Source organism: Conger conger, chromosome 13 (genome assembly GCF_963514075.1).
Source record: "Conger conger chromosome 13, fConCon1.1, whole genome shotgun sequence".
In the NCBI taxonomy this organism is placed as follows: domain Eukaryota; kingdom Metazoa; phylum Chordata; class Actinopteri; order Anguilliformes; family Congridae; genus Conger; species Conger conger.
In genome coordinates this window covers 6195403-6208347 of record NC_083772.1, presented here as the reverse complement: position 1 = coordinate 6208347, position 12945 = coordinate 6195403, and the positions used below count along the sequence as shown (strand labels likewise).

Sequence of the window (12945 nt, the reverse complement as noted above, 5' to 3'; positions counted from 1 at the left end):
AATCCACCTATGCCAGTCTAAGGCTTCAAAGAACTCCCTTATGACATGACAAGGGTTCTTGTGCAGACAAAGGTCCAGAATCTCTTGCTTGGCAGCAGCAAACCAACCCTCGGCATATGTTCTGCAGGCTAAGACATGCTCGATGGTATGGGTCTGATTGACAAGTGAACGGCTAATAGAATGGAGTGCCTGCGCTTCAGATCTAACAGCCATGAATATATTTTTTGTAAACTATTAATGATATGTTTGAGACCAGTGATCATCTGGTTTACCAAACTTGATGAAATTTAGGATAATTAATTATCCTATAAGTATTTGACGGCACGTCTGCCTAAGAATTCAGAAACTAAATTATCAAGCTGTGCCAGTAGCCATGCATACTGCAACATTGCAGTATATTGCATGCAGAACAGAATGCTGGGAAGGTTGAAACAAACATATTCTAAATACAAGATGTATAATGCAGCTATTTGCTTCAAAATATAAACATTTATGAAGGGTGAATGTCTGCATAAATCCATAAGTCCAATTAAAGAATGAATTAAAAACAATGAAAATATACACATTTATGCAGAGTGAACGTCTGCATAAATCCATAAGTCAAATTACAGAATGATTAAAAACAATACAAATATAGACATTTATGCAGGGTGAATGTCTGCATAAATCTGAAATTAAATTAAATAATTAATCAAAAACATGAAAATATACACATTTATGCAGGGTGAATGTCTGCATAAATCTGTAATCAAATTAAAGAATTGATCAAAAACAATAAAAATATACACATTTATGCAGGGTGAATGTCTGCATAAATCTGTAATCAAATTATAGAATTGATCAAAAACAATACATCAAAACAAAACAAATCATACACTCCCTCAAGATAAATCATTGAGAGTGCAGGTTCACTGCTCTTACAACAAGTAACCCCACAGGTGACAAACAATTAGGGAAGGAGAGACAAGACACACAAAGGGAGCAGTGGGAGCTATGAGGGGGCAGTGAGGAACTGAGAAGTTTGAAACTGTGGGGGGAGCAGAAGGACCCATAAACCAGTCCTTGCCAGAAAATGACCCCCCTTGTTAGGTTTTATGCCCAGAGATGTAAATAAGAGGAGGAATTGCTTCTTCTCTTTTACTCTTAAAATTGCTTAAGCGTTTTTGATTTGGAACACCTTCCAAAATATAAGCCAATTCAGTGTTACTGGGCTATAAAGACCTCTCCTGTTGTAAACATCTCACCGTATAGGTACAGATGCCACAGGTCACTGTAAATCAGTGAAAACTTTAAAGGGTTCATTTAATGGCATTAACTAGTTTATCTATGGTCTAGAAAATATTCAAATATATATATTTTGTGTTAGTGGGAGAAACCACACAAACATACAATTAGATTTAAGTACACACATGCCACAGTTAATCTAACTGGCATCCAAGTAAGTATGCTAGTGTTATTAACTCACAGTTCCTACATGGCATGCACAGACATGCAGTATACCGTATATAATAATATAAATCCTCTGCATTCACAGTGGTGCAACTAGAGCACACAAAGTGAAGCAGAGGAAACTAATATGGTTCACCAAGATGCACTATACATTTGGCCTATGCCTAAATAATTTAATGTATCCTTATAGGATAAATGATGTAATCAGGGAATTCATCCTTTTTTATTAAGGATGTATCCCTACTAGGGCAAAGCCTATTTGACATTTATTACAGAACATTTGGTATATTTAACTCTCCACATGTCTATCACAAATGCTTTTGTAGGGGAAAATTCACAGAACAAAAGATCTCCCTCCTAAAAGCATGATATACAATCACAAGTCAAAATCAGACTCAACCATGATGAGCAAGCTGGTTCCTCCAAAACTCTCGACGATGTATGCTAAAAGTGTATCAATATATCCATATTAAAGTATGATATGTACCCTGTATAGTTTCAAACTGATTAACTGCAAAATTGTGCTAGAATTACACAGTGACCCATATGTAACCGGAGTTTAATAAAGCATCTTGAACTGTGTAGACAGTCAAGGACAGTGGACAGAGCGATATGTCTGATATGCAGCTGGTTTCTCCAAAACTCTTAATGATGCATGCCTGAAGTGTATCTATATGTAAGTGGCTTATATATATCACATGTACGCTGCTTGTTATCCAATCAAATGAACCTAGAACATTAATTACAGCTGAGCTTATGAAAACGCAAGGAACCACAGTGAAAACTGTTGAAATGAGAGCAAAGAATGCAACGTACATTTACTCACTTAGAAGAGAATATTAATAAAATGTTTAGTATGTCTGTATATTTTCAATGATTTACTGCTGATAAATTCATGTTAGAACAGTGACAGTGGAAAAATACAGAGTGACGTGCATGCTTAGAAAAAACCGTGGAAAAATACAATATGACATGGTTGTTAGAAAGCAGTTCTCGAGGGCGGGGGCGTCCTGAACTTTGTTGGTAGTTGGCAGAGCGCCCTGAACTTTGTGCAGAGTTGGCTGAGCATCCCTGAACTTTATAGAGATTTGGCAGAACATGACTGAACTTTGTACAGAGCTGGCAGAGCATGAGGACCTTGGGTGATTTGCCACAATGATGTTTGCACCTGTTGTGGGAGGAGCTTTGGGAGGAGTTAAGATAAGAACAGTGTGGGTGATTTGCCACAATGAGGTTTGAGGACGAGTTGTAGGAGGAGTAACTGTGTTTAAAATGGGTGTAAAAATTACAGTCCAGGTCCATTTTTCTGCAAAAACTGGTCCGGCTTCATGCGCTTCTGCTAATAAAGTCTGATTTTCCTGAAGAGCTTGCTGCCTTGGTGTCTTTTCCCTCTTGAAGATGTTTTTAGACAAATTGGAGATTGGACTTGTCGTTTCCTAGACACGACAACCTCACCCATTGTAAGCCTCAGCAGACGAATCTTACATGGATGAAATTTGTTCAAGTCGAGCTTACCAACTGTAAAACCCCAGATTCCACACACATAAATGAAATTTGATCACGTCGGGGTCACCAACTGTAAAACCCCACCCTAACCCAATGACGGAATTTAGCGAGGGCCGAAGGGTTTTGCATGCTTGTCCTCCTGGTGTGGCTGGAAGAATGTTACTATTTAACCTGACTAATATTCTTCCAGCAACACCAGGAGGACAAGCATGCAAAACCCTTCGGCCCTCGCTAAATTCCGTCATTGGGTTAGCATGGGGTTTTACAATACTGAATGCTTCCCATGGAATTTTCTGTTCTTCCTTGTGTAGGGAAGAATACATTTCCTGCTTCATTGTTCTTAGATGGTCACCAAACACCTCAATCGTACTGAATGATCAAGGGGGGTTAGGAAGCCCATACTGAATGATCAAGGGGGTTTCACTGTCTGCTTTGCTGACAATGACCATTTGGTTTCCTTGATCACATCATATGCATACAAAATAATGTGTATTCGTCTGCCTGTCACCCAATCAGGGACAACTACCTGTATTTTATAACAGGAGGTTTGCGGCATAAAAGCTCATTCCCTTCTAACATGATTTTGTAATTGAACTGCCTTGCTATTACCCGGTATGCTTCATACTGTAATTAAAGACTATTTTTACTATATTAATAAATTGTTGTTAACCGGAATATTCATATGCTCTTATCCAGAGTGACATACAGTTGATTAGACTAAGCAGGAGACAATCCCCCTGGAGCAATGCAGGGTTAAAGGCCTTGCTCAAGGGCTCAACGGCTGTGCGGATCTTATTGTGGCTACACCGGGAATCGAACCACCGACCATGCGGGTCCCAGTCATGTACCTTAACCACTGCACTACATCACATTTGGGGAAGTCTCCTCCGACAATTCTCTAAAAAATCACTGAGCTCCAACAAAGAAGCACGCCAACGTGTTTTCTTTATTACATTTGAATGGCCATCTGTGGAAAGCCTGTGGAGCTAGTTCAGGCAGACAGCTCGAGAAGTGCCGACCCCTCACATGGTGCTTATGTCTAATGGGAGGGGCTATATAAAGCAGCAGCCTCACCTGTTCAGGCCCTTGCTCATTTTGTGCTGCTCTGCCACGCTGTGCTGTATTGCTTGACTTGCCCTGCTCTGGGAATCATGCAAAAGCTGACCTGCTGCCTGGCTCATCCTCCTTAGCACTGCCTGACTCTTTCTGCTGCATTGCTTGTGTGACCTGGCAAAACACCACTCGATTACGCCACCTTGGAAATCAATTAATCCCCACATAGGTTTGTTCAAGTAAATGAACAAGCAGAGACGCGAATTCAATAATAAAAACAGAGTTCATTTGTTACAATCCAAAAAACACAGTAGAAAACCCACAAAAAACCCATTGGATCCCCAAACTTATAAAATTAGCCGATAGGTCTTCCCCGCCGCTAGGGGCGCTACTGGGTGCCTGTGGGTACGGGTCCATGGAGGGTGGAGGATTTACTGGAAGTGGAACCAAAAGGTCACTCCCTCATGAAGGTGCCAGCAAACATACACACACACGCACTGTAAATCGGTGAGATACGGACATGGTGAATCAAATATTCTACTTCTACACACGCTATAACATGCAGTGAAAAGAACGGCACCACTTCCGACGGCGCCGTAGCGACCTCCACGCCAAACAAGATCCCAAACCACGCACTGCAACGTAAACAGTAAGCCACCCCAAAGCCCCAACTCGATTATGCAGGGTTGGTTTGTCAGTAATAAGGATATATTAAAAATACAAATAAATACGGAACCCCAGGGAAAAGGTGGGAACCACACAGTTTAAAAACACCAATGCTCCACGTAGCCAGTTATCGGCGTATTAATACTGGAGCCCCGCTATCCACGTTCCTTAGCTCTTTAATGAGCCTACGCGATAAACGCAAATGACTAATGTCGGCAAAACAGCAGCTCACGGCGTTAGCGGTCCTCAATAGGCTATGCGTGTGCAGAGTCTCAAGTTCCACCACCTCGTCTATGGAGACCGTGCAGTCAGACAGGAACTTGCATACAGGAACAAGTAAGAACAAGAACCACAAACAGGTAAGGCATTTCCTTGTACCTCGTTACTGCAGCCTATTCATGGGCCCCCAGAAATGATTGATATGCGCATCAGTATACCAGATACCGGAATGCACATTCACCTAGCCTATTCGCTAGTTAGGGTGTTTAGTACTCGGTAACTTGTAACCCGCTAACCTTGTTTTGGTATGCTGTCACTCCCACGAGGCCATTGCTCATATTGCATACTATTGCTACATTTGCAAGTAGCATTTGCTCAAATTATCCTGCTTACTCCTATGTTATGCCTTCAGAATTTTTTTGCGCTCCTACCACAACCCCAGCATCCAACTATGAGCTCTGCTTCTCAGGGGCAGGGAAGTGATGATAGGCAGAGCCTTGATACCAAAGTTTGCATTTACATTAAACCTCAAAGTATATTTCTTAATTCATTGTGAGTTGTCTGACTGAACTTGTGTACTGTATGTGTATGGGGGTATATTGTTTTAACATCACCAGGTTTACTTACCACTGAAGCCAGCTAGCAAACAGCACATTTCACCATCTGCATTGTTGGTCCAGGTCCCTAGATTTGAGTCATTGAGTACAGTTTTTATGTCACTGTCTCCTGGGCTTGGAAAAAATGTAATGTAATACTTTTTAATTTTTAATTTTTAATTGTTAACAAGCATGCAATCCCTTTGGCATCCATCAGCATGGGAAAAGCCAAAAATCTGACTCTAATTGACCATGACAAGTCTGGTAATGGGTGCAAAATAAAATACATAAATGGTTAAACATACCACTTACCACTGTAAGGCCCGTAATAACAATTTAAACATCTGGAATCATTGCAAACTTGCCAGGAAGAGGACAAAAGTGTGCATTGTCCCAATGGCCAGTGAGGAAGATGGTGAGGGAGATAATAAATAACCCATGGATCGTGGTTTAAGAATTACAGAGACATTCCAATAATTGTGTACAAAATACCTGGATAAAATATTTCCACATTTTGCAAAGTATATTCAGGAGCATACTATACAGCAAGTAACTGGAGACTTTGGTCCCTTAAATATGATATGCAGCTTGACATCATATTCCATCAACAAAAATCTCAATTTAAATACCAGTGCGATTAAATGCCTGTGTTTTGTTTACTTTTATCATACATTGTTTAAACTGACCTCACACACAATAGCTCATTAATTTCACTGTGGAATAACTATGCGACTGTTAAGTACCAAAAAAGCATTTTTGTTCTCGCTCACATCAGTTGAGCATAGCTGGGAAAAAAGCTACATCCTTGGCAAAAAAACTAAAACTATGGCTTTCTATTTAAAGCCATACCTGACTAGATTGACCCTAGATTAGTGATATCATTTTTTAACGCACACTTTTAAAAAAGATGAAAGAAAGAGAGTGTAATGTTTCTGTATTTGTCCTGTATGTATTCATGTTTATTCTTGTTGATTATTCATTTTTCATAGATCATTGGTTAGTGTTTTCCATTACAGTTCTCATTTGTCTTCCCCTGTTATGTCTGCATCTGAATGTTTACCAGCCGAGTCACTCCCCTGTCTGCGTGTCCCACTAATCCTACTAGTCCCACTAAATGTTTACGGTATTTTCGGGTTTTCAAGAAATTCCTTCCCAACTCGCGATTATTACTTCCTGCTTTTTCTTGGTAGTTAAATGTTGTAAAGCACGATTCTTACTAACTACTACTAATCTAGGTTTTGTACAGTACAAATTCGATTAATACACTTACCGACTGTCTAACTAATTAACTAACAATCACTTTCATTGGGTAGTTCAGAAATATTCACGTAACTAACTCACTAACGCAATCTCTTGGTATTTCTGCACTGTTCTGTAACTCCGCCTCACTATGCAATCCCTGATTACTTGTTTAGTTTCAGCAAAGTGTTCGCATCTGTCTCTAATTATCACTACGTCTCTACGTGTCCTACGTGTCCTCTTGACCCCTTCCCCTCTCCCCTCCTACAATCTATATCTGATGACATTCTCCCTTTTCTCTCCTCTCTAATCAACACCTCCCTCTCTTCCGGCACCATGCCCTCTTCCCTGAAGAGGGCCAGAGTCACTTCCCTGCTCAAAAAACCTACTCTTGACCCCTCTGCCCTGAACAACTACCGGCCTGTCTCTCTTCTTCCCTTTCTCGCTAAAACTCTGGAACGGGCGGTCTGCTCCCAACTGTCCGATTATCTTCGCCAGAACAATCTCCATGACCCCAACCAGTCTGGCTTCAAGAGTGGCCACTCCACTGAAACCGCCCTGCTCGCGGTCACTGAGGCACTCCACTCTGCTAAAGCAAAATCCCTCTCCTCTGTCCTCATCTTCCTCGACCTGTCAGCCACCTTCGATACAGTCAACCATGAGATTCTGCTCTCATCGTTGTCTGGGATGGGTGTCACAGGTTCTGCACTCGCTTGGTTTTCCTCCTACCTCTCTGGTCGCTCCTACCAGGTGACTTGGAGGGGCGCAGTCTCCGACCCTCACCCCCTACGAACTGGAGTCCCGCAGGGCTCGGTTCTTGGGCCTCGCTATACACCATGTCTCTTGGTTCTGTTATCTCTTCCCACGGATTTTCTTATCATTCCTACGCTGATGACACCCAACTCTTCATTTCCTTCCCCCCCGACACCCAAATCACCACACGGATCTCTGCCTGCTTGGCTGATATCTCTGCGTGGATGACTTCCCATCACCTGAAACTCAACCTTGCCAAAACTGAGCTTCTCTACATCCCTACTAAGTCCTCTCCGTCAGTCGACCTCTCATTGACTGTTGAGGACTTTGTAGTTTCCTCCTCCCGTACGGCAAAGAATCTTGGGGTGACTCTTGATAACTGCCTCACCCTGGCTCCACAAGTATCCTCCACTGCCAGAACCTGCAGGTTCTTTCTGTATAATATACGTCATATCCGTCATCTCCTGACTGAGAAAGCCACCCAGCTCCTAGTCCAGGCGCTCGTCATTTCCCGCCTGGATTACTGCAACTCCCTCCTTGCCGGTCTCCCAGCATGTGCCATCAAGCCCCTCCAGCTGGTCCAGAATGCTGCAGCCCGCCTGATCACCAGTCAGCCCAGGTCGGCTCATGTCACTCCGCTTCTCATTGGCATCCACTGGCTTCCTATTGCCGCACGCATCCGTTTCAAGGCCCTAGTGTTGGCATTTCAGGCTGCTAAGGGGACTGCCCCACCTTACATACAATCCCGATCACTCCCTACTCCCCAGCTAGACCACTCCGGTCTGCCAGCTCTGGTCGCCTTACGGTTCCCTCTCTACGCGCACCTGGCGGTCGAGCTGCACGTTCACGCCTGTTTTCCGTTCTGGTTCCTCAGTGGTGGAATGACTTGCCTACCGCTGTCAGAACAGCAGAATCCCTCCCCCTATTTCGACGCAGACTCAAAACCCACCTTTTCAAACTCTACTTTAGTCCTCCCTCCTGATTTCCCCTGCCCCTCCTTTCTGATATCCCTATCCTTGTCTAAACCCCCCCCCCCCCACCCAAAAAAAAAAAAAAGAAATGCACTTCTGATGACAACTATGTTTAGAACAGCATTTCCTGTGTATTTTGCTAGTTTCTGGATGTGATGCTCTGACTTATGGTAGAACCTATGCACTTGTAAGTCGCTTTGGATTAAAAGCGTCTGCCAAATGACTAAAATGTAAATGTACGTCTTCAAGCTATGCAAATGTCTACTCCCTAACCCGGAGCCGTATGTTTTACATGTTGGTTACGTGCATCCAGTCCGTGTTTTCGTCTCCCCTCTATGATTATGTTACTACCCCATTATGTTTCCCCTCCTGTTGTCTATTTGTTTAGCCCACCTTTTCCCCAGCCCCGCCTAGATTGTTACCTTCCCTCATGTATTTAAAAATCAGTCTCTGCATTGTTCCCTGTCAGAACGTTGATCAGCCTTAGTGCCGAATACTTCGTAAGCCTAATTCTTGAGATTCTTGATAGACACCCCTTTGCCTTTTGATTTCCGAGCCTGCCTTGCCCTTTTGTTTCGTTTGCCTTTCTGCTTCTCTGGTTTTTTGACATTCTGCTTTGTTTTCTGATTTCGATTTTTGCCTTCGCCCTTCTGTACTTTAACATTTAGATTTTCTGGATTTTTTCGACTATTCTTTTGCCTTTCATTTTTGTCATTGTATTGGATCTCCTGGCTACGATTTCGGACTAATAAAAAAACAATTTTGGATTATCCTGTGGTCTGCGTTTGGGTTCTCAGAGCCGTACATAACAGAGAGTTGGGAAGCAAAATCAGGTGTGTTACCAGGATGTAGCCCGTTAAAAAATACTAAACAAATCTGCAAAATATGAATTAGTTGGTCATTAACTCTTCCATCTCTGTGGCAGTAATTGTATGTTCTCGCTCAGCCATTTGCTTCCGGGTCAGGGGGAGGTCGTCACCAGGGTGACACAGATCAGACCATCTCTGTCAGCAGAAAAATAATAATGGTAGGGATCTTGATAAGCAAGTATTTTACACAATATAAATATGTAATGTATTTACAATGCACAAAACAATGCCAATGATCACTCATCATATATTTAATATAAAATACATGAGTGAATAGGTTTTACTTTAAAAGATTAGTTTCTCAAGTAGATAAGACTCATAGTGTGCTGCCTATGTAGGAGTAAGAGTGGAGACTCTACACTATTTTTCACTAAATATTGTACAGGACAGACAGCTCTATCCACAGCCACCTGCCTTGAATTTGGCTCATTGCATATCTACTGATGTTTTGAGAGTGTGTATGTGTGTGTGTGTGTGTGTGTGTGTGCAATTAGGTAAAACACTTTTGGCCCTGGGTAAGGGGGTGGGACAGTGAAAACAAGGCTATCTTTCTGCACAGCTGTGGAGACAGAGGATCCAGGCCTCACCTGTCTGAGAGTGCCAGTGCTGATGGAGAGCTTGACCAGACTCCACCCCGGCACCAGTACAACAGAGAAGAGGGCCAGCAGCCAGCCCAGCATGTACGCCCAGTCTGGATACACATACCAGCGGTTAAAGGTCAGGGGCTGGTACTTCACCAGAGAGAAGATAAAGGATCCCTACGGGAGAGGAGGAAGAGTGGAAGGTTTAATAAATGTTACACACACCATGCTGCCATTGTGTCATAGAAGTAGAAATAACATGAATTTGAGTTCAGTTGTTGAAACTGGGTCACAGTTATGCAGTCACAAACACTCAGTTTCCGAGACTTGATTTATTGATTATCTGCTGTCGTATCCCACCCACTTCAAAGTTTGACATGCTGTGAATTCAGACTCAGCATGGGGCCACTTCAATTGTTCAACTCAGCAGCCCCTCCAGACTTCACAGGAATTCAAATTTCCAGTCTTATCCTCACTTGCAGACTGGAGGATTTAATGGATTAGCCTACATGTAAAAACTATAACAATAATCCAACTTTTAAAATGAGACCAGGAAAATGTAACCTACCATATATAGTTTGTTTACAAATGCCCAGTTTACATATGGCATTTTCTTTTCACATGTGAATATTTTAGCTTTCCTGTGCACAAAACATCTTGTTTGTGCTGCAATCCTCATTCAATTGTATTCATTTTGCTGAAGTTTCAGTTTAATAAATCTCAAATGCAACATGAGGTTGTTCTGTAATACGTGAGTCAGGCAGATTCTCTGTCTCTGGACATCCCACAGTGGGGGTGAGTCAAACTCACCAGGGTCACCAGTGGGGTGAAGTAGAGCGAGCAGAGCTTAAAGATGAGGCTGGGCCGTTCCCCAGTCATGTCCTCGATCACATCCATCATGCGCTCAGCCCCTGCTCCAGGGAAAACAGGAATAACGGTGAGTGTAGTGTGTCATGCATAATGGGAGATTCCACTGGGGGGGGGGGGGGGGGGCGGGGACCCTTGCTTTGTTTTATAAGCTTCCTGGGACCCACAAGGTTGGTGGTTCGATCCCTGGTGTAGCCACAATAAGATCCGCACAGCCCTTGGGCCCTTGTCTCCTGCTTAGTCTCATCAACTGTAAGTCGCTTTCGATAAAACTGTAATGTAAGCACAGTGGAGCAGTAGGTTATGGAATTGCTGGCTCTCTGGCTTAAAGTTTGCCCTTTTGAAGGGGTTTTGAGTGCTCTTGGTATTATGTAAACTGGGGTAACAGTTTCAGAGAAGTACGAATGCTTGTACTTCTCACCATGACCATGTAATAAAGCTGGACCAAGATTGAAGTCTGCATAGGTCTAAATGATTCTGAAATTAATTATTCCTCAACAGAGGAATTTTGAAGCTTGGTTCAATTCAGAGAGACTCTACCATTCTCTGTTTATCTTTTGAAGCTTAAACCATTTTCTCCTGTCTTTGGCGATGAAGTAAAGTTCCAATTATAAGGCCATCCTTGTGCATTTGACATTCAATCTCTTTCTTATTGGTCGCCCTGACATGCTAACAAGTTTTTATCTTGGTCTTTATTTTTTTAAAGTAGGCTATGTCTATGTGCCTTGATGTGCACATTTTGAATTTCATAAATTTGATCAGTCTACATTGATCACAGAAGCAACTGCATTGGTGGCACTATTTAAAAAACCACTGAGTATAAACTTTAAGCTTGATATGCAAGCAGGACAGTGAGTACTTTTGAATATCCTGTTGGGTGACGTTATGTAGACATTGATTGTTATTCCAGCGTCAAATATACAAATAAGAACTGTATGTACTTTAAATTGTTTGCAATAGACCATGGCATTAAAAGCTGTCGAACCTGAACCCAGACCTGAGGTTTTGGCAAAGCTTTCTCCCAGCCATCTTGAGAATGGCTTTGCCAAAATGTTGGCTCAGACTTGGTAGTTCTTTTGTGTGTGCCCCTGATAATACTGATAATACTTCAGTTGTCACACGTGATGCCATATACAAAATGTCATCTACACTTCTGGTTTCTATATCTTCAACTAGCATCTGAATCATGATGAATTTCTCAAGCCATACTGTTGTGTAGGCTGCGCCATTCTGGAGACTTGAGACTTGACTCAGACTCTAGCTCAGAGACTTGAGACTTGGCTCAGAATTGCATTTAAGGACTTTGTCTGAGGTATACAAATGGGCAAAACCATAAGAGTTTCAGAGAACTACAAATGCTTGTACTTCTCTCCATGATCTTGGTATCAAGCTCGACCAAGATTGAAGTCTTCAATTCAGAGATAATCTACCATTCTCTGTATGTTTATTTCTTCTACCTTAAAACAGTTTCTCCTGTCTTTGGCGATGAACGAAAGGAAAGTAGGCCATGTTATGCTCTGTCTTGATGTTTCATTTCATACATTTAAATTTTTTTTTTTATACATAATGCCATTTGCATGACCTCTTCTGTACATTGTGAGTACTTTGTTTCGATTCTTGTCCATAACCTATTTCCGTTGGGTGCCATTTTTTTCTTTTCTATTTCCAGTGTTGCATTGGAAAGGTTTGGACAGTTTGTTGAAAGATACACTGTCTGTGCAGTAATACAGCCAGCTATCTTCCTCAATCCATTCAGCAAAGTCCTGCACTCACCAAACAGCCAGCCCATGGCCAGAACCTTGAACACACACAGGAAGAACATACAGGCCCCATTACAGGCATAGTAGTCCAGGAGCTGGAACACATACATCCCCACCCCCCCCGGTGAACAGAAGGGAAAATGACAAGAACTGATATTGTAGGGAAACAAGTCAGGGTGAGACCAGAGATCGAGTACAGAGATTTGCTGCCAACATGAATATCAGGTTTCATCTTCAGTGGATGACTATGAGTACTAAAACTGGGTTAAAATTAATGGGGTTAGTTAGTCTCCGTCAGATTCTTTTATTTTGAATGGGAGAAAATTCACAGGCGTCAGAAACATAATAAGATTTTCTTAGCACGTAGAATGAAAGTCAGGTAGCCTCAGTGCTAGTGGAAATGGGATCATTAAACA

At 42.2% G+C, this 12945-nt stretch overlaps 1 pseudogene; it reads right to left on the bottom strand.

Annotated features, from left to right (window-relative positions):
- Nucleotides 1–9342: 9342 nt before the first annotated feature.
- Nucleotides 9343–12945, bottom strand: part of LOC133108256 (sodium- and chloride-dependent betaine transporter-like) — a 49598-nt pseudogene continuing 45995 nt past the window's right edge.